Raw genomic sequence first — 22,266 nt, forward strand, 5'->3', positions numbered from 1 at the left:
ATTTGAAAAGATAAATAAAACAGTGACCTCTGTTACAAAATTGTAAAATTTCAGATAAATGTTGCTATTAGGCGAATGAAACTATAATTGGATCTGGAACATTTGTTTCCAAGATTTAAGGAAGTTTAAAGGTGAAAAAACTAAGAATTCTCGTAAAAATAGAGCAAACAAAAAAGTTTGGTTTTTGTTGCTTTTCTTGGGAAGTATAAAAATCAACAACTTTTAAATAGTAGTTTGAAGACCAAAAGGGGAAGAGAAAGAATAATTTTCAAAGAAAGAACAAACAGTTCATCCAGATAAATAATGTTACATTCAAAAGACATCTTGAATGATCAGGCATCTAGCATTAATTACAATTTATACTGATTCTTATGTATTACTTTAAACCAGGGTTTCTTAAACTGTAGGTCGCGGGACTTGCAACAGGGGGCCGCCAAATATTTTAGCAGTTTTGATATTTCTGTAACTTATTGCAATAATTTTACAATTAGCAAATATTTTTACACAATGTATCTCAAAATAGATAAAGATAAGGCAATACAGACAAAGAAAATATACGAAAACGTTCCGACGTATTCTTATAAACGGTCATTATAACGGTCATTTTCCTTCCTTTGCACGTGACGCTGTCATTTCCTCTGTTACTTATTTCAAATTTTCACATTGTTCTATGTCTTAAAATTAGAAATTAAAGTTAATGACCTAAAACTGCAATAGCGTATTACAGTACAAGTGAAAAAATTGACAGTTCACTCACGCGTGTATCGAATTTGCTAATAATATTTGCTAATAATACTAATGGGGTCCCACAAATTTTTTGTAAATATTATGGGATCTTGAGGGTCGCGAAAAGTTCTCAGTGATAAAAGGAAGTCGCGACTGAAAAAAGTTTATGAGACTTTGTTGTGAGCTAATTTAGGTCAGAACTATAAGAGAAGTCTAAAGGTGATTTTGTTAAATTCACAATTTATGTTGATTATTATGTTCTTTTATGTGTTAATTACAGAAATGAAATCAGATTTTTCTGCCCTGCACAGTTTTTTGTAATATGAAATTACTTTGATTCATATTTATCTTTATAATTTCATTCTTTTTTGCGTTTATAGAAATATTCTGGGTGATGTATAAATTTTGCTGACCTGTGCAGGTATTTTAACAAATAACCAATTTAACTTAAAATAACATTTAAAAAATACGGGTAATATGAACAGTCTGATATACTTTTTGTTATTAACATGCAGAAAGAAATACATAAAAATCAACATAAATTAGGCTTTAAACAAAATATTTTTTCCAAGTGTTTCACAAAAATTCAAATAAAGGCTTAGAACAACCTTAATTTGCATAGTATACACATAAACTGAAAACAAAACACATTAGATTGAGAAGAAAAGTATATTCTATATGGAGGTTATTCATTTTGAAGGCTTGAATTTAAGGATTTATCAAACTTTGTTAAAAATACGGCTTAAAATATACACCAATTTTAATAGTAACTACCATTTTCATCTCTGTTATACAACATGATTCTGAACAATTTTTCTGCTTTCAAAGTTTTTTTTTTTTTTTTTTTTTTTTTTTGTTTCCAATAAAATCTGTTTACTCTTCTTCTGCAGAAAACGATATTTTTAAGGCTACTCGACTATGCAGTTTTCTAACTTGCGCGAAAAGATTCGGTAAGATCTAACTGCGTGCCCTGAGATTTAATTACTTTACTTCCTTTTATTCCAGATGAAGGAATAAATGGCATCCAATATTCCCTAATACATGCTAAGTAATATAGCTCAGTATAATTCCAACTTTCCGGATCCGATTATTTAGATCATTCAATAAGGCCGATCATTTCTGTGTCTAGCTGATCCTTCATCTAGAAGGAGGCTTAGATTTTCTCTAATTTAGCGATGAAGGTTTATTTATGTTCGCAGTAAATTACATGTCAAGTAATGGATTAGTCGATGATGATCCGTGAAAGGCATCAAAGGATATTGGTCAAAGATTTCATGGCTTTCATGTCAGTCTATTGCCTCTAATTATCTGCTCTCCCGATTACGTGCATTTGTGTTTGTCCTGATTAATTCACAAAATTGGGATTCTGCAATATTTAAATAACCTCAAATATGTAAATTTTTAAAACATGTAAGATCTGATATCAACAAGAAAATATTTATAAAAATTAAATTACAAAATCGTATGTGGACACCACATGATTTCCTTGTACGGCCTATTAAATTATACACATTTTTGTTGCACTTCATTTAAACTTACTTCCTCGAATTATTCTAATTTAATTAACCGATTCTTCAAGGCAGAGTGAAAATGACATAAAAATTTGCATATTTTGAAATTAAATACACTCATTTTTAGTCGCACGGGAGTCAAACTTCTTATAATTTTATTTTTTCATGATGAGTATAAAATTTCCGAAATATAAGTACTGGAAACGGGAGACTGCATTAAAATTTACATTTCATTATTCGTCGAAAATATTTTTTTAAAATTGTTTCATTGACAAAACATGTTTTCGTCATGAGTATTTTCGTCATTTCAAACACTTCTGTGACTGGAAGGATTTGATTATGACCAACGATTGCGAAAATAAAGTTCGGGTAAGAAAGGACCGTTTAGTTACTGAGAATTACTTACAACGCTTTTGTGTATAAAAGAAATTAGAGATGAATTGATCTTAAAGTTTCCACAATCTGAAACCTAAAAACTCTGAAAGCTATCGAAACGTTCGAATATCTGGAACTTTTCACACAATTGTTTTTTTTTTTTTTTTTTTTTTTTTTTTTTTTAAGCGAAATATTTTATCTTAATATCTAAAGTTTTTAATTAAAATAAAATTTAAAATCTACGTTTAATGAAAAATAAATATAGGAATATAATTTTTAAAAACGTATCTGTATTCATTATGAGGACTCGCATGAAGTTCATGATTAAAGTAATTAATTAAAAATCTTGAATCTTAAAATTCATTTTCTCAATATAATTTGACTCAAATAATTATACTAACAGGCAAGATTTTCTCCCATTTTTAGAGAATTTATTTCGTTAAATCGAATTACAGAAGAAAAGAAGTTCTTCAAGAATTAGTACTTGCAAATGTCAAATATAGAATGTTAAATTGTCTCAAGAAGATTAATATTGTCGTACTCTGGAACACCTTAGGGTAATGCGCACTTAGGGCTATCATATTGGTGACCTAGGTCCACTGAAATTAAATAACCCAGTCATTTGTTTTTGTTCAGTATTTTTAATGAACATTTCTATTGGACATAAACAAATCTTGTTTTTCTAAAATGTTACATTAACTAACTAATAAAACGTTTGTTATGTTTCAATTAATTAAAACAAAACAGTTTCACTTCATTTACAATTTCAAAGACCATTCAGTGGTATTCTTTTGTGATTTACTATTGTTTTTCTTTATAATTCTATTATATTTAGCATGCCGCAAGAATTTTCACACAAGTAATTTATAAGTTTTCAAAATCTAAAAGTACATTATTAAAATGTTCGTTAATTTTATTCCAGTTTGGTGTCACCATTCAGTTTTATTTTTTAGAATTATAATCTGATAATCGTAAAAAATCATTGAAAAACAACTTTTTTTATGTTTTTAATTAATGCAAATAATATTATGATAGGGTTCTATGCCTATGCTGAAACTTGTTATACGCCTATTCTGAAATATATTATGTCTAATAGAACACAATGGTTTCGCAATAATCTGCATATAAATGCTTCTCAAATAATCTCTTAACATTAGAAAAATGTTTTCTAAGTAATATTTTGCTTTTAGTTGCATACAAATGCAAACATTCCTCTCTTCATGTTGTGAATATGATCCCCGATATTAATATCATGTATGTCAGTCAATTTTTTTCGCATCGGAGCCAAACGCTTTGTATTTCATTTTTACAAAGGGAATAAAGTATTACTAATTGTAAGTATAGGGACTGGAAGAGCATGTAAAAAAACTAGATTTCATATTTTACATAAAATCGTTAATTTTTGGTAATTAAAAAATACGAAAGCATGAATCCTTGCGTCATTTAAAACATTTCTGCATGTAGAAATTTATATCTACTACTAACGGTTGCGAAACCGAAAACCAGGTAAGGACTTTTATGGACATGGCGTATATAAATTATTAGATTTTTATTTTTACGGAATCTTAATGTGAGAAATTCTTCTCAAAACTTTTTACCCTTTTTTTAAATATGTAATCGGTAATATATGTAATCGTATGTATATAGGTAAATATGTAAACGGAAGTGTATGTATGTAAATATGTAATCGGAAGTATATGTAAATATATAATCGGAAGTGTATGTAAATATATAATTGGAAGCATAAGTTCAATATTCAGGGTTATTGAAGTCTGTAGATATCTTTTCTTAACAGCGGCTCAAACAGGAAAGTGGTTAGTGACTCTGACTGCTGCACCGAAAAGCTATTATTAGAATTCCGGACAATGTATGAATGAAATTTATAGGCAACGGTAGCTCACCTGACAGACGCCTTCGCAATACAGTGACCACCACTTCTGGCCGTAGGAGGTCTATAATGGTTAGTGCCCACCATTGGAGGAAAGAAAAAATCTTTCTTTTAACATTCTGTGCACTGTCTGGTAATCTCATCTGGTAGCATATTTTATCCAGTCGTTACCGTTTTTTATTTAAACAAATTTATAATGTATATAAAATAAATTATATATTGTTACTTTTTAAACAAGTAACTGGACATTTCTTTTTTAATAGCTTTCTGCACAAGATGATTTTGAATTACACATCATATAATAAATATATAACTAGCAGGTTATAGAAGAACTGGAAGATATCTTCTTTAACATGACAATATTTGTTTTTCAAGAAAAAACTCAATACGCTAGAACTAGTTTAAATTTAGAGAGAATTTATGTTAATTACATTTAAAAGTGTAACAGAAACGGGCATGAATTCGATAAAAATCTTTCATATGTGTATGTATTATTTGAAAATTTCTCCTTGAATTTTTTACCATGGTCTAATTTAACGCGGCTTGGCGGGTTTATAATATTGGCGCTGTTCCCTTGAATTGAAGCACAGTAACCCTGAGGTTCAAAAAACGTGGCGTGACCTTACATCGCAGGTTTCTATCACGATCTTCTTGTCTTCATCTCCTCATGCAAGTCATTCACTTCACCTTTTTTGTTTTCTACCCTTTTCAAATCTCCTTTTGTTCTCAAATCTCCTTTTCTTTTATTTAAGCTTTCATCAACTCCTCTCAAGATTTTTGAGGCGCATGTCTTCGCGCTTAGGCGCAGACTTGAAATGCTCCCATTCTTTTTAAGATGGCAAGAAGTCTTGCGTGAGACTTTTATTTAGAGTTCTGAAACATTTTTAGTTTTCGGTCGCAAAGAAATGCCATTTATAAATTTTTATATGTGTAGGAAACGTTTAAACTCCGTCTATTTTTTATTTAATTTTATTAGTATAAAGGACCGGATGTAGCTAGATTGTAGAAGTTTCTCGACACGTTTTCTATAAGAAAGGAAATTAATTTTCCTCCTGTTGGCAATAATAGTTCGGCTTATGAAAAAGAAAACAGGTTAAACATTTACTCTCTTTTGGGCTATTATGTAGTTGAAACATTACTTTTTTCCTAGAAATTTGTGGAGGGCAGTTGTTTAAACTGTAGCACGAAATTACATAAGCAGAGTTTTTATATTCAAAATTCGATGCAAAACTGAATAAAATTTCTGTAAACTTCTCTCCTAATATCTGGGCCACGTTACACATGAGAAAAACCAATCATATCCATGTTACATATGAGAAAAACTAATCATATAGGCTGTTCGCTTGTCTGGGTTCAAACCCACGTCGAACTATCAGTTTAGCGGTCTTACCGCTTGGCTACGTGTAAGGCTGATGCTGTGGAGAATCTTAACCTCTTTTTTTGTAATCAAGTAGTTTTTTTTCCGGTCCGAAACATGTACCAGTTCAAATGAGTGAAAGCACCAGTATTCCCCTGCTATATGTTTGATATGTAGCTATACCATTAATAATGACACAGAACCTCGTTTTTCTAGTACTGTTCAAGCAGTGCATCCTCCAAATTTTGTTTTGATTTTGTTTGGTTCTGTGAGTATTGAGAGTGGTTGCATAGTGAATACTTTGTTGTCTATAACGAATCCTATGGCATGTAAGTGAAAATAAAGGTTTTAATGGGCGCTTTCCTTGAACTTAATACAAATAGATGAACAAAGTCTTTCAATCTATGACATGTGAGATTGATAACTTGACTGGCATAAACTTGACAATGAGAATTACTATTGTTATACCAGATGAGTCTGCTTGTCATTTCATTTATTTCTTCAGGCACTTGACTACGACTCGATGCGTTGCTTCATAGTAAATGTTCTTCAAAACACTCTGCTAGATTCCTACCATCGTTCCTGTTTTATACAGCTACATTCCATGTTAGAATTCTATGCATTACTTTATCGCAGTGCGCTGGAGAAGACTACGGCTATTGGCCCTACGCTGGAGTACTGCTACTGGTCGATCAGGACGACATACACCCTGGAAAGTCATATAACGATGACATGACTTCTGCCGCCTCTATATAAACTACTTCTTATTCTCTTCAGTACTACCTAGACGCAAGGTGGAAATGAAAATTTCCCAAATTTTGTGAGGAGTTCGCTTTTTTTTTTTTTTTTTTTTGTGTGAAGATTCAAAATAAAGAAACAAAGGCCATATAAATAAATTTCTAGTATTATAAAAACATGTGCTTTTTTAAATGTATATTGACGATTTAGGTAGGCATCGCATGCTGTTAAAACTACACTGTTTTAATGCTACTGGTTTTCGATTACTTTAAATTTTCTGATCAATGAAGCATATAACTACTTGAATTTTCTCGTTACTGTGTGATTGATTAATTCATATAAAATTCCGTACTGAATAAAATTGTGTTAATCGAATATAGAAAAATCATAAAAGAACATAGACGATTTGTTCTATTGAGGATACGATTTGCACCAACCATTATTTCTCATACATTTGGCAACACTATACTTTTTTAGTATCAGAGGGACTATTAGTCTCAACTCATTTTTTCGTTAGTGTCCAAATCACTTTTCAAACTATTGACACTAAATGTAAAAACCGTATATCATTAAAAAAAAATTAAATAATGAAGACACTGTTTGCATGTATGTAGTATGTCCTCGCATTATGGGAAACGACGGCACGTAGAACAACAAACCTGAACATAGGCACCTGGAAGCTCGAATTTTAAATTTTAAATCTGTTTTTGTGAATTTATGTTTTTGTAAAACTTTAACAGATTTCTGTTTAACGACCTTAACAATTTGAAAGCGAACAGTTGCAGCACTATTCGAAATAAAACATTTTTATTTTCAGCGTGCCAGATTGTTGCCATTCAGCAAAATGTAAAATATGTATCTTTCAGCTTTTAATCCACAAATTTGGCTATCTAAAAGCTATATTTTTTCATTACCTCAAATAGAAAACTTTTATTTTCACGCACCAGCGTGTTGACTTTACTAAAGCGTATATAACTTTCAAATTTAATTTTTCTCTAACTTAATTCTTCATTTTTAGTAATAGCAGAATACCGTCTAATCAGCACCACTAGTAGAATCCGAAGTGCGCAGTAATCCAGTACGGGAGCTCACTAAGAGAAGGTTTTGGTTTAGGTTAGAAAGATTCTCAAAATGTTTGAGTTCAAGTTCTGAATTAGCTACGTCATAAGCGTTACACAAGCCATACACTGTGTGATATAAATTAATCTAGAAATGGCGCAGTCCAGAAAAGTCATTACTACTATCAAAATACAGAGAGGAAATACCCAAATTAAAACTGTGGGATTAAGAGACTATTACTAAATTAAATTATAAAACTGATTTACATCTTTTTTCTCTTATATATATATACTCGTATATATTTAAAATTGAACAGTTTTTGTTGAAATGAAAGTTTACACGGTTGTACAATACATTTAACTACCAAAACAACTAGAATCTTAAAGACAGAGTAATAGCGTATAAGTCTAAGCAATCGCGAAGCAACCATGGCTTGTCGAAAATAAGGCTGATAAATTAAATCCAAGAGACTGCAAGCATAACAGATTAATTACTCAGCAAAAGCCGCCAAAAATTATCGCCCTGTGTTGTACTTAAAGAAATTAAATACTGAAAAATCTACATTGAATGTATGTGTGTTTCTCGCACTATGAAAAACAACGGAACTTAGATTCACTCAATTTTGAATAACACAGTCGTCAACAAGAACATCAGAGCCTGAAAGCCCGAATTTTGAATTTCGAATTTGTTAGTCCAAAGGGGCAATTTGCCCAGAAAGACTATTAATTTCATTTTGATTCGTTTGCATTTTACGTTTATTCACTATAAACGGCGAATCACTTTTTAAATTGTTGCCACCAAGTATTAGAGTAATGCGAGAAACATAAATGTATGTATGTTTCTCGCATTGTGATAAAACAACGGTATCTAGAACCATCAAATTTTTAATAACGTATGTCTCCACCCGAATATGGGCATCAGGAAGCCCAAATTTGGAATAAAGAATTTGTTTTACTATCTATTTCATATTTTGTAAAGCATTTGTAAATTTTTGATTAAGGAACTCAATGATTTCAAAGCGAGCAATGGCAACACTCTACGGGGGGGGGGGGAAAGAAAAAAAGAAAACACACATTTTTATCTCCAGCTCGCGAGACTGTATCGAAAATTCTGAAGATCTGCTCTATTAAATATTTTCTGTTTCATATTTTGTAAAGCATTTATGAGTTTTGATTAACAAACTCGACGATTTCAAAGCGAGAAATGGCAACAGTGTACGGGAAAAAAAAAAAAAAATTATCTCCAGCGCGCGAAGACTGTGTAACAAAAATCTAAATCAGTAATAAAAAACAAAACCAAACATAAAATGTTTTGCAAAGCCATGTTAGTAAGAAAACTTAACATTGATAAGATAAACTGAAAAAGGATTGAATTAAAAAAAAAAAAATGCATATCAACATCGGTAATTCTAAAATGCATCGGTAATTCTAAACGTATGCTACTGTATTGCTTTTTTTAAAAAAAATTGCTGTTGAATTGTATATGGCATAAGTGCGTAGAAAACGATGCTTAATAAGAAAGCTAAAAAGGAAAAGGAAAAAAAAAAAAAAAATGGGTTAGTAGGAGTGAATGTGACAGAAGACTTATAGGATTGGATTGGATTATTTAATTATGGCAAAGCACACGAGGGCTATCTGTCTAAAGGGGGGATGCCTTCGTGGAGGACTTTCTAAGGAGAACTGGCTCGTATACACGTTACCACATGGAGAAAACCACGAAAATGCCCATGCAGCCAGCCCGTTCGCGGAATTCGAACCTCGGACTGAGCTACCCGTGTTCAGCGACTTTACCGCTCGGCCGCTGGTGAGCACCAGACTTATAGACTGCGACGTTAGCGAGAGCGTAAAAAACCATAACAAAGCATTTTGGGCGACCGTTAAAATCTGAAAAACTTTCATATTTTTTTTAAATTTTATTTTTATGTTTTAAATAATTTGTATTCTGTTAGAGTTGAGAAAAAGCGAAATGAAAATAGAGATTAATTTTCACGTTAAGGTAACTGCGTTAATTAGTACAATATACAAAAACCTAAAAATTTCGTCACATGCATTGAAAAAAATAGTTATTAATTTATATTATTACAGTTAACCTCATTTTTCGAATGTTCGATTAGGATTTAATCACAGTTAATTCAGATATTTATAGTTCTACAATATTTGAAAAATAACTGAAATTTAATTCTAACTGTAAACGAATAACCACAAATTTATGAAATATTAAGGATAGATGATAACTATTAATTAAATCAAAGAAAATCTGAATGTGACTAAAAATTATTTAAAATGAGCTTTCTTAAAACTCTCTTTATAATCTTGAGGGATTTGCTCTCTAAATAATGAAAACATTTTCATTCATTGACATTGCTTCCTTACGCTTGCATAATTATCGGATACTCGGTCATGAAAAGTAAAGGTTAAATTTTCATAAAATTATTGCTAAAGAGCTCAGTTGATGGAAAATGAGCCTTTAATGAAATTCTGCGTAAATAAACGTCTCGAAATATTACGTCGATTCTCCTGCTTTGCTAATATGATTTCGGGAATATATTACGCACATATTTTGAGCTTTAATCAGGTTAAAATTTCTTGCTGCCATAAACCGGAAATTATCTGGCGTTAAGTTAAATTAATTCAGGCATCTGAGTGCATGTTTATCGCTTAAGATTTGCTTAAACTGCCAACAATTTTAACTCAGTTTTTTTATCTTTAAAGAAATTAAACCGATTCTTCAAACAATGTACGCCCTAAAATATCTTATATCAAAAATTAAAAATTCGCTAATAAACTAACGTGTGCTGATAGGAAAATGTATAAGGAATTTTCTGCTCCGATTTGGTATTTGCAGCCCATTAGACTGTAAAGAAAAAGCGCATGGTTCGAAATCCGGTGAGGGTTTCTAACTATTCTTTGTTTCCCGCACCAAAATTTTAAAAAGTTGTAAACCTAAGGATCTTTTGTGGGGTCCCTTTTTCTTGATGTCCTAAGCAAGTGCTTATTTTGCTTAATTGTATCTGTCGTTCGCCAAAAATATAACTGAGCTGCAAAGTTACCATGGTGGCAATGGTGTTCTCCATTGAAATTAACCAAAAAAAAAAAAAAAAAAAAAAAAAACCGAAACAAAACAAAAAAAAAAAAAAATGCTGTAAGATTATGGAAATTCAGAGAATCGTAAATACGGCAGAGGGATGTAATGACCAATTTTAAAAGAATAGTTCTAATCAGAAACAGCTGAGAGAGATATGAATAATATAAAAGAAGGTTGAAATATACGTTTTTCCCTGCTACATGAGATTTCAGTAATTAGATTAAGACTTGTTTATTAATGGCATGATGCCTTTAGTTCATGAAAGTTCCTTTTATCATAACCTATCACAAACGGAGAGGAAGATAAAACTCTCATATTCAAAGATGTTGGTTTATTTTTGCGGCAGATCGCTAAGCGTCTAGGTGGAAATTTCTCTGGCCCATGTTGTGAAATCCAGTGGTTGTGAGACCTACGACGAACCTTTCACGGCAACAAGTAGTGGCAAAGAATGACAAGCAGTGTTCCTAACTTTTCTGCGAATGAACCTGTACGTCACAATTTAGATTCAAGAGAAATATTGGTGGCTATTCAATTCATCAGGGAGGTGTTGCACAATACTAAGAAGCGAGTCAGATGAATACATATATCTATTCCACTGATATCAAAGGCTATCATGAGGCATATCGAGGCGGCAATGGAAGTAGAATAAATCTAGAATGGTGGACTCTCCAGTTGAGCAATGAAGTTTGCATTCCTTGACCAACCTCATTAACATGTCTTCCAGATATTACATCATACCAGCCCTTTTATGGAATACTAATGTAGATGGCTTAGGCAGTGATCTCGAACCAAAATGCATATTTTTTTAATTGGCATCATAAATCATAAGCGATTTCGTTGATATGCTTCGCTAGTGGTGGCTGACAAACTAATATTTTTTAATAAGTGTTGTTTGTCCGGACAAAGAAGTTTTACAGATTTAATCAAACAATCTTTAACAAATTCACCATCATTAAATGTATTTTTTAAGTGATGTGCGCGAGAGCAAAATCTGCATCAACTGTTGCTTCACTGGATTTATTTGCTTCCGTAAAACCATTTTGCCAGAGTTTAAAACGTGAAACTTTTCTTCCCTCAGTTTACCTTCCTAAATTCCAAATTTTACTTTGTGATTCGTTTCGCAATAGCAACAAAAACTGCGTTCTTTTGGAACTGATATCTCCTTATTATAAATAAAACATGCAATTTTGTGCACAACTCTACCAAAGTACGTGATTTCCCATTTATCTTGAAAGACAAGTCTTTTTCCCTGTTACTTTTCTATCACCAGTTGTTAAAAGACTTGGCTTGCAATTTAATCTCTTAATTAAAATGATTAATATATTAAATATAGTCTTTTTTATATAAAAGACTATATTTAATAATAATTTTATATAAGAAATTAAATATAGTTTTTTTTTATAACTTTCCTTCAATAAGATGAATTTTCATATGACAGCAACATACAAGCATTTTGCAGAATCTCAACTGATTGGTATTGATGCAACGTAGTTCTAATGATAAGAAAAATAACTGGTTTCACAAGCCATGCGTTAGTTTGTCTCCATCTGCTTAACAATAACGTTAGTTTGTCTCCATCTGTTAACAATATAAATTGCTTATTTGTACGTCCAGCTTATCAACTAGTGACTGACTCAGAGAAAGTAAAAATACCAACTGATTGGGGTGAAAGAAAAACAGGACACACCGCGTTTTAAAAATTTTGCAAAAAATCGCCTGGCAGGCAAGGATAAAAAGTCAACAATTTTTTTCATTTTTTATTTTTCATTCCGCACATATAAACGTTCCCACATGTTTCTAATACTGTTTATATTTACATTTTAAATTGTCATTTCTTGAGAGGTAATAATTAATAAGCGAGTTTTTCAGTTTAGCATCTTTGCTGGTTTGTCGAAGGTCTTTCGTCTGTTATATATGCGTTACATAGGTACTCCGGCTGCCAGCGCTAGCTTTAAACTCAGTTGAGATGTATTGACTACTGAAATGTTTGTTAGTGATTTTCTATTTTCTTAATTAACAGTATACTGCATCCATTGCCCAATGTGCTATATTTACGCGTATGAGTGTATGTATTTACGTGTATGCGTGTATGTATTTACTTGTATTTATGCTATATTTACGTGTGTTCATGCGATGCGTGCGTTGTTATACAACAATTTTAAATTAACTAGAAGTGGACTGTACTAAATATTTTATTCGACAACTTTAATCAAATGCGTGCCATCTTTCAAGCGATGACTTACTACTAACAACAACAGCAATAAAAAATAAAACTGAGTAAGCGTTTACAGGGTTGCTGTAATGAACATCTGCGCCATGCAAGGCGCCAAGAAGAGAAAAAATGACGTAATCTTACAGTTAAATAGTCTTAATGACTTAACATACCCCCCGGCATTGAAGGGTTACTTCAATAATTTCGTACGATAATACTCATAATAACCTACAAAATTGTACAATTACTACCTTATACAATAATGCAATACGAATAACATCTCTTAATTCAATATAATAATATTCAATTTTCAATACAAAATTTTATACACAATACAATGTACAATACAAGTTTTATAATAATAAGCTAACACTTAACTAACTTAGGAAGCTTCTTCTTGGGGTAAAATTGCAATTTTTGTAATTCCACGCTTAATAATGCCCTTTGCTGTCTGTATTTCTACTACTCTAACCTTACCGTCAACTCCAGGAAAAATTCTTGTAATGCGCCCTAACACCCAGCTACAAACAGGAAGCTCATCCTCCTTAACTAGTACTAGCATACCTATTTTAATATTCGTTTGTTCTACCTTCCATTTTGAACGCTGCTGTAGTGTGTTTAAATAGTCCCTATGCCAACGATTCCATATCAACTGGACAAATCTGGTAGTTCGTTTCCATCTTGAGAGTCTGTTTTCAGGTATATCAATTAATTCGGGTTCTACTATAGCATTCAAGGGTCTTCCAATGAGAAAATGACCTGGTGTTAATGCCTCTAAATCATTTACATCGGAAGATAAGGGAGTAATAGGGCGAGAATTTAAAACAGACTCTATCTGAGTTACTACAGGTAATAACTCCTCGAAAGTCAACCTTGCATTACCTACAATCCGCTTTAAGTGATATTTCACGGATTTTATTCCAGATTCCCATAGTCCACCAAAATTAGGTGTCCGTGGGGGAATAAACTTCCATACTATTCCTTCTTCACCTAAATAATCTGCTAATTTTTTGTCAGGATTTCTAATTAAATTGTTAATTCTTTGCAATTCGGCATTTGCGCCAACGAAGTTTTTTGCGTTGTCTGAGAAAATGATTGAGCATTTTCCGCGCCTAGCAATAAATCTCTTTAAGGTGGCAATAAATGCGTCAGTGGTGAGTTCACTCACTAGTTCGAGATGCACTGCCTTTGTTATAAGGCAAATGAAAAGAGCTAAATATACCTTATGAAGAGTTCCTTCCTCTGTCCCTTGTACCTAATAAGAAATGGACCGCAAAAATCGGTGCCGACATGATTAAAGGCTGAGCTTGGATTTACGCGCTCTGCAGGTAATGACCCCATAATTTGTTCGATAGTGACTGGTTTATTTTTACTACAAATTATACATTCATGGGTAATCTTTCTAGTTAAATTCCTACCTTGTAATGGCCAAAATTTCTGTCTCATAAAACACAATAATGCTTGCGAACCTACGTGTAAATATTTCCGATGATAATGCTCAGCAATCAGCTTAGTTTGCATTTAACAGGCAAAATTATTCGATGTTTTTGTGAAAACATTACATTGGCCCCTTGTAATCGGCCTCCTACTCTCATTACATTATTTGCATCTAAAAAAGGGTTCAAAGAAAGTAAATTACTTTTATTATTAATGGGTTTACCTTGTGCGAGGGAGTTGTATTCTGAATAAAATCTACATTTTTGAACCTCTCTTACTAAAAAGGATTCTGCCTCATTTAACTCCTTTGAACTTACTCCTCCTGTTCTTCTCTGTGCTCCTTTCTGTTTTGCACACCTAGAGTTCCAAATGAACCTGAAAATATAACTAACAATACGTAATAATTTTAAATAATTGTTAGTGATATCTAGGATATTATCAATAAATTTTGAAGGCAAAGTGCATAGACAAGCAATGTCAGTTCTTTTTCTCAGTTCATTAGAAAATGTCTCTGTCTTTTCTAATTGTTCAAAGTCAATGTTCTTGTTAGGTATGAAACCCTCACTCAAGAATGGAGGACCTTTCCACCACAGATCAGCATCATGCAGCTTGTCAAAATTCAGTCCTCGGGAAATAAGGTCTGCCGGGTTCTCCTCTGAACGCACATAATTCCATTGGCATGTATATGTTAGGTCTTGGATCTGCAACACTCGATTAGCAACAAAAGTTTTTAGTACATGCGGAGGATTCTGAAGCCACGCTAACACTATGGTTAAGTCACACCACAGACATATTTTGCTGATGTCCAATTTCAATAAAGGCACCACCTTTGCAACAAGTTGTGCTAGCAGTACAGCTGCGCAGAGTTCCAGTCGAGGTACTGTCAGCGGTTTTAGTGGAGCTACTCTGGACTTGCTGCAAAGCAAATGTGAAGATAAATTATTGTCACTTCTACAGCGTAAATAGATGGCTACTCCGTATGCGTGTTCTGATGCATCTGAAAATCCATGAATTTGTATATTAGAAAAACTATCCTGTAAAACATATCTACTGACTTTCAAATTGTTGATAGATTGCATTGAATCAATAAAAAGTTGCCAATCCTTAATTATCCTTTCGGGTAGCGGATCGTTCCAATCAAGCTTCAATAACCAAAGTCTTTGGATGAAGATTTTTGCTTTTGTTATCCCTGGACCAAGCAGTCCTAATGGATCATAAATGCGAGCAATATCAGACAACACTGTTCTCTTTGTGTAAGTAGTTGGTTTCTTGATGGTTGATTTGTACGAAAAACAATCTATCTTTGGATTCCATAATAATCCTAAAGTTTTGATGCTCTGATCGTCATCGAAATTACTGAAAGAATATTCCTCTTGTCCATCCGGAAACTGCAAAAGATCAGGATGATTAGCACACCATCTGTGCAGACGCATTCCTCCACGTGATAATAGGTTAATCAATTGCAACTGTAATTCTTTAGCCTCTATTAAGAGTATGGACTCCTGTGAGTACGTCATCGACATAAAAATCCCTTTGTACTATTGGCGCTGCTAACGAAAAATTGTTTTTCTCGTCTTCTGCTAATTGATTAAGTGTGCGTGTTGCTAGATATGGTGCGTTGGAAGTACCGTAAGTTATAGTCTTCAGTCTATAGACCTTAACTGGTTCTTCTTCACTACTCTTCCATAAGATGCGTAATAAATCTCTTTGATGTTCTTTAATCAAAATCTGACGATACATTTTTACAATGTCTGCTGTGAAGGCAATTTTATGCGTTCGAAATCTGCAAATAATATCAAATAGTTCGTCTTGAACTAACCCTCCATTCAGCAGAATATCGTTTAACGAAATTCCAGTAGTCGTAGGAGCAGTGGCATCGAACACTACCCTAAGTTTAGTGCTAGGTTTCTCGGGCCTGAAAACCCCATGGTGAGGAAGATAATATGAGAAACTAGAGCTATCCCCTTCATCAATTTCTTCGGAATGGCCTAATTCATTATATTCCTTAATGAAATCTTCGTATAAGTGTTTCATTGCGGGATTGCGAGTGAAGCGTTTAAGTAGATAATTCAGTCTTTTGTTAGCGTTTTCTCTCGATTCCGCTAAAAGGCTAAGTCCTTCTTCCTTAATTGGCATTTCCACTACATATCTGCCATCATCTTGCCTCGTGTGTGTACGAAGAAAGTGCTGTTCACAAAATTCCTCTTCCTGACTTTTCACTTTTTTTGCTTCATTAATACCTTCAATCTCCCAAAACCTTCTCATGTTGTCAGATAAATTATCCCCATTTTCCACAAACCCACAAAAATTATCAACACTGCCTTGCTGCGGCATGCGTACTGACCCGCTAACAATGTATCCAAAAACTGACTGATGGAGAATCAGGTCTTGCATATTTATTCTATTTGTTCCCAGTAAATCAAAAAATATTTCGTTAGATAATAAAACATGTATTTGACCAGGTTTATAAAACTCTGGATCAGCTAAACCAATGAGTTGCAACTGCTTAACATCAGAAATGTTTATATATCTAGCAGGCGTTACCCGAGTTATTTTTGGAACAACAAAAAATTGTAAGGTACGAATAAAATCTCTAGTAGCGTTAGCGATGGTTGCTATAGCTTTTTCCTTAACACCCATAACTGTACCATTGATACCTGAAATAGAAGCGTTTATTTTTCTTTTCTTCAAATTCAATAACTCAGCACCTTCTTTAGTAATGAAATTATTTTGAGAACCGGAATCCAGCAAGGCTCTCAGCGAGATAAATTTTCCATCATTACCCTTAACGAAAATAATTGCAGTTGAAAGTAGAACTTGTTTATTAAAAGAACTGGAAATATTCAGCGTAGTACCGTTAATGGACTTTGCTTGGTTGGTTTCATTAGTGTCACTAACCTTTTGGCTGCTTGCCATTGGAGTAAATGTATCAGCATTTGGAGAAAGATTACTGCTTAATTTATTAGTATTGTTTGTGATTTGATTCGATGTGCCGTTTGCTCTATCGAAATTTTCTTCATTTCGATCAAAATGTAAGAGCGAATTGTGAAATTTCTGACATTTTCTGCATGTATTAGAACTTTTACAGTCCTTGATTGTGTGGACCGAAGATAAACAATTGAAACATAGTTTTTTTGTCTTTACAAATTCCAATCGTTTCTTGACTGTTAGATTTAAGAATTGCGCACATTTCAACAATAAATGATCAGCTTTACAATAAGGACAACTTTTTGAATTTTCCGAAAGTGATGTAAGAGCTTTGGTATTAAATGAGCGTTTCGATTCCCCATGCGGAGGTTTGTAATGTGATAGGGTGCGAGCGTGTTCCTTCAAAAAACATGTCAGTTGTTTAACCGTTCCTATCTCGTCTTTTTTAAGTGATCTTTCCCACCAACACCGAGTATTTCTATCCAACTTTTCAACTAATAAATAAACAATTAACGTGTCTGAAAATTCTTCCACCTTTTGCTCCAATGCTTCCAAGGATCGTAAACATTCGTGCACCTTATCGATAAATTTTAAAAGCGACGAAGTAGAATCACTCGTTTGAGGTATAGAAATTAATTTCTTTATGATAGAATTGATCAAATCTTTTTTGCTGCAATAGCGCTCAACCAACAGATTCCATGCTATGTCATAATTCGAATCTGAAATTGGAATGGACTGAATAATATTTAAAGCGTCTGCCTTACACGAACTCTTTAAATATTGCAATTTTTGCGCATTAGTTAATTTGCTATTTTTATGCACAGCTGCGGAAAATAAATCCTCAAATTCAATCCATTCTTCGATTTTCCCACTATATATTGGAAGAGACAATTTAGGCAATTTTATATCCGAAACAATTGTGTCTTTACTCGAACCGTTTCCATTTGAACAGCTATTCCTTTGAGAACTGATCTCAGAAATTTTTCTTTTAATTTTCAAATGAATTTCATCGAGATTATCTACTACATTTTCCTTTTCCGTAATGAATTCGTCAGTGTCCTTTTCTTCACAATGTGCAAATAAAGAATCGAAAATGTTACTTAATTCCTTTTTAAATTCTAATATTTTTGATTCGTATAACTCCAATAAGGAAATATCTGCTTCATCCACTGTAGAATTTACCTTATTTTCAAACTTTCTGATACTGCATTTTAAACTCTTTTTGTTAGCTTTAATTGCTTTCAATTCACTCATCAGGAACAAATAAATAATTTATCACTTACCGTGATTGCAGATTTCTCGACAGCAACACCGGAAATGAACGATGACACAGTATCCAATCTTAATTGCGTAATCCACACGAAAACGAAAGCATTCCAAACACTCTATATGAAGTTATGCGTAATACAACCAAACGAAAGTATTCTAAATGTTCTAAAAAGTTAATTTTAGCAACGGTATCTTTTACCTGTGGCTCGGCGGGCCATAAAGTGTTCATGCGATGCGTGCGTTGTTATACAACAATTTCAAATTAACTAGAAGTGGACTGTACTAAATATTTTATTCGACAACTTTAATCAAATGCGTGCCATCTTTCAAGCGATGACTTACTACTAACAACAACAGCAATAAAAAATAAAACTGAGTAAGCGTTTACAGGGTTGCTGTAATGAACATCTGCGCCATGCAAGGCGCCAAGAAGAGAAAAAATGACGTAATCTTACAGTTAAATAGTCTTAATGACTTAACGACGTGTATGCGTGTATGTATTTACGTGTATGCGTGTATGTATTTACTTGTATTTATGCTATATTTACGTGTATATAATCTGCATAGGAACGAAGTATCACTTTACACGTAGGCTATAGCTTGAAGAATTACTTTTCAATTATATATACCTAATTATTCCATATATAAACATTGCACTGAAACAAAATGTAATAGAAATGTATTTGTAGACTGCACAAAATTGCTTCGGAGATCACATACGGCCGTCGATCATTTGAGACCACTGGCAGGCGTGGTAAAAGGCCAAATAGTATGGCAGGCGGATCTCTTTCTGATGTGTTATTCTGGCCTGCCGAATTTTGTCCTTGTCTGCTGCTATTCAGACATCAGAAACATCAATCGCCCTTTATTACAAAAGGAGGAGCACGTCTTAATGTTTTACGTGTTCAGAAACCTGCAGCGTGGCAGTATGTTCCTTAGACAATAAATAATGTCCTCACTGATAGTATGCCAGAGTGCCTAAATTCGTGTACTTTATAAAAAAATCATATTCCAAACTGAAGAATGGAGATTTTTGAATATTTTCTTGACAATGCTGCATCATTTGCATGTGTTGAGCAAGTTTCTAGTGATTTCAGTTTTCTGCGATCTTTCGTTAGTGGTTCTGCAATTTATTTTTGAAAATTGACGGTTGCGATGTACTTGTGAGGATCGTTTTTTTATTTGAGTGTTTAATTTAAGAAACGAATACAGATATATGTTTTAAGGAAACCCATATTTGGTTTATATATTACTTGTGCTTAATTTGAGTATGCAAGTCTCTGCTTATTCCAAATCAAATTTTTATCATTTATTTATTTTATAAGCTATCGGAAAGACGATGGAAAAGATTGCATATTTTTCTTATTTGAACTTTTGTGTTGCCTTAAATGGTTCAAATTATATACAGCTCTTCTTTGTTTAGGTGATAAGAGAAAGAGAATGAAATTTAGAAGGAAAAAATTTAACAGGTCTAAATATTAGTTATGTAAATGAAATAAATTTTTTTCACTTTTAAGCTATAAAATCTGTAAAACGTTTTAAGGTAAAAAAATATCAAACTCTTTTTCTCTTAGGAATAAAAGCAAGCAGCTCTTTGAAAAGTGATTCATATTACATAGTTACACTATGGTCTTTAAATCAACTCTTTATATTCAAATCGATGAAAAATACAAAAAAGAAGAATGAAATAAACTTTACTTCTCCTGTGCTAAGTGGAATAAGTTTTCCTGAAATATCAATAATTAATTTTATGTTTTTCAATGAATAAAACTAAAATAGTTTAAAATTCATTCTGCGTTCATAAATAAAGAATAACTAAAACTTGTACGTTTATTATTTATAAAGCGGATTAGTGGATATGAGTCTCTAAACATATCAATTGAAACAAAATCTAAATCCGTAGAACAGAAGAAGCATAGAATCTCGTGCAGAAGGATTTTCCAACAATTGTGTCATTAGTAATGTTTTAAAATAAAATAACGGAAGATTTATTCCTTTTTACTTCCTTGCACGAAGCAATCGAGAAAAATGTCGGGTATCGTACTTCAACGAAAATATCCATTTCGATCGCTCTCGAATCTATTTCAAGAATGTTTTTGCCTGACATATGTACGTACCGACAAAATAAAAGACTCTTTTTTCCAAAACGGATTTTTTTCCAAAAGAGATTTTTTCGTGACGTCTGTACGTATGCATGTATCTCTCATAACTCAAAAACGAATAGCCTCAGAACGTATTTTGTGTATGGGAGTGCTTTAACATGTTTGGTTGCAATCGGCCGCACCAAATACATATACCGTCTCTGTTACCCGGCTTGATGAACTCAGGTTTTATCTTTATATGTTGGTAAATTGTGCATTTTTTGCTTTAAAAATGAATGAATTATGTTGTTCTTATGCTAAGGTTTTTATGTCTTTAGTTAATCTGCATGTAATAATTCCAGAATTATAAGCAATTTAACAATTGTTTAAGTAGTACTAAGCCTAACAAAATACCATTTGCTTACATTTGTAACTTTGAGTTACATTTGTAACTATTAAAACTTTCAGTAGAATAGTGAATTAAGTCAGTTTCTGCACCAACTTCGGTGCCTTTTTGCCGAGTGAAACCAAAGTTAACTTTCAGTTTTGCGCACCGAAAAATCTGTCTTTCTGCCCATTGACCGAATTGCTTGTTTTTGAGAAGAAACTCTAATTTTCTGCAGTTTACAGTTTCTACAGAAGATGTGTTGATTTTTTATGTATTTGTGCTTAGCAGCGAAGTGACACCCGAATTGTTTGATTGAGAAGTATATCTCTAATGAAATTCGAGGAAATAAAGTTTAAACGAAATGAGAAAAAAATGTGTATAATTTAATAAGCCGTACAATTAATGTGTTGCCCACATCATATTTTTTTTAACTAAAGTAAATGATCGTCACGAAATTTAATAAAACTTATAAAAATTTATTTATAAAATTTTTAAAAAATTAAATGTTAAGTACGCAAAGCCAAAATATAATCATAGAAAATACGACTGGTGATAAAAAAAATATTGTAATGAAAACTAATGTTATTAGTTGACATAAGAAACGCAGCTGCGTTCTTACATACAGCTGCGTTCTTATGTATTGTGTGCTTAAGTTAAACATTTCCTACATACATTTCCGATAGCTCCATTTCTTTTTTTCTTCAAGGTTTCTTAGTAGAATATCATATTTGGGCACGCACATTATAACACGATCTTAGGGTAATAATAATTTCTATTTCGTTCATAATGTAGGAAAGAAATAGAACAAATATGAATGCGATGGCTAATCACGTTGTATATATCTTTTTTTTTTAACAATATGGATATAACATCTTAAGTCGAACGTGAAGAGTTAAATGCTGATGATTTCAGCATACTGCGATCCATGCTTTAATAAAGATATATCAATTGGCTTAATATTCCCATGACGACAGGATAGTAAGCAGTGTTTATTTCAATAAGCATATAAAAATGGCGAACATTTTTAAGATGGACTATGATTAAGGTACATGTAAGAAAAGCAATTTGCTTTGTAATGCTAATGAACAAAGTCTACAACATACATTGCATACATCTGATGCATTTTATCACGGGTAAGATAAGCACTCAATTGGCCTTTTTTTGCTGTTTAGTTTACGTAATATTATGAAACATATAGGATTTAAGCTTACTT

Source organism: Stegodyphus dumicola, chromosome 5 (assembly GCF_044657685.1).
Source record: "Stegodyphus dumicola isolate Sdum_Otavi_A_Nest chromosome 5, ASM4465768v1".
NCBI lineage: Eukaryota > Metazoa > Arthropoda > Arachnida > Araneae > Eresidae > Stegodyphus > Stegodyphus dumicola.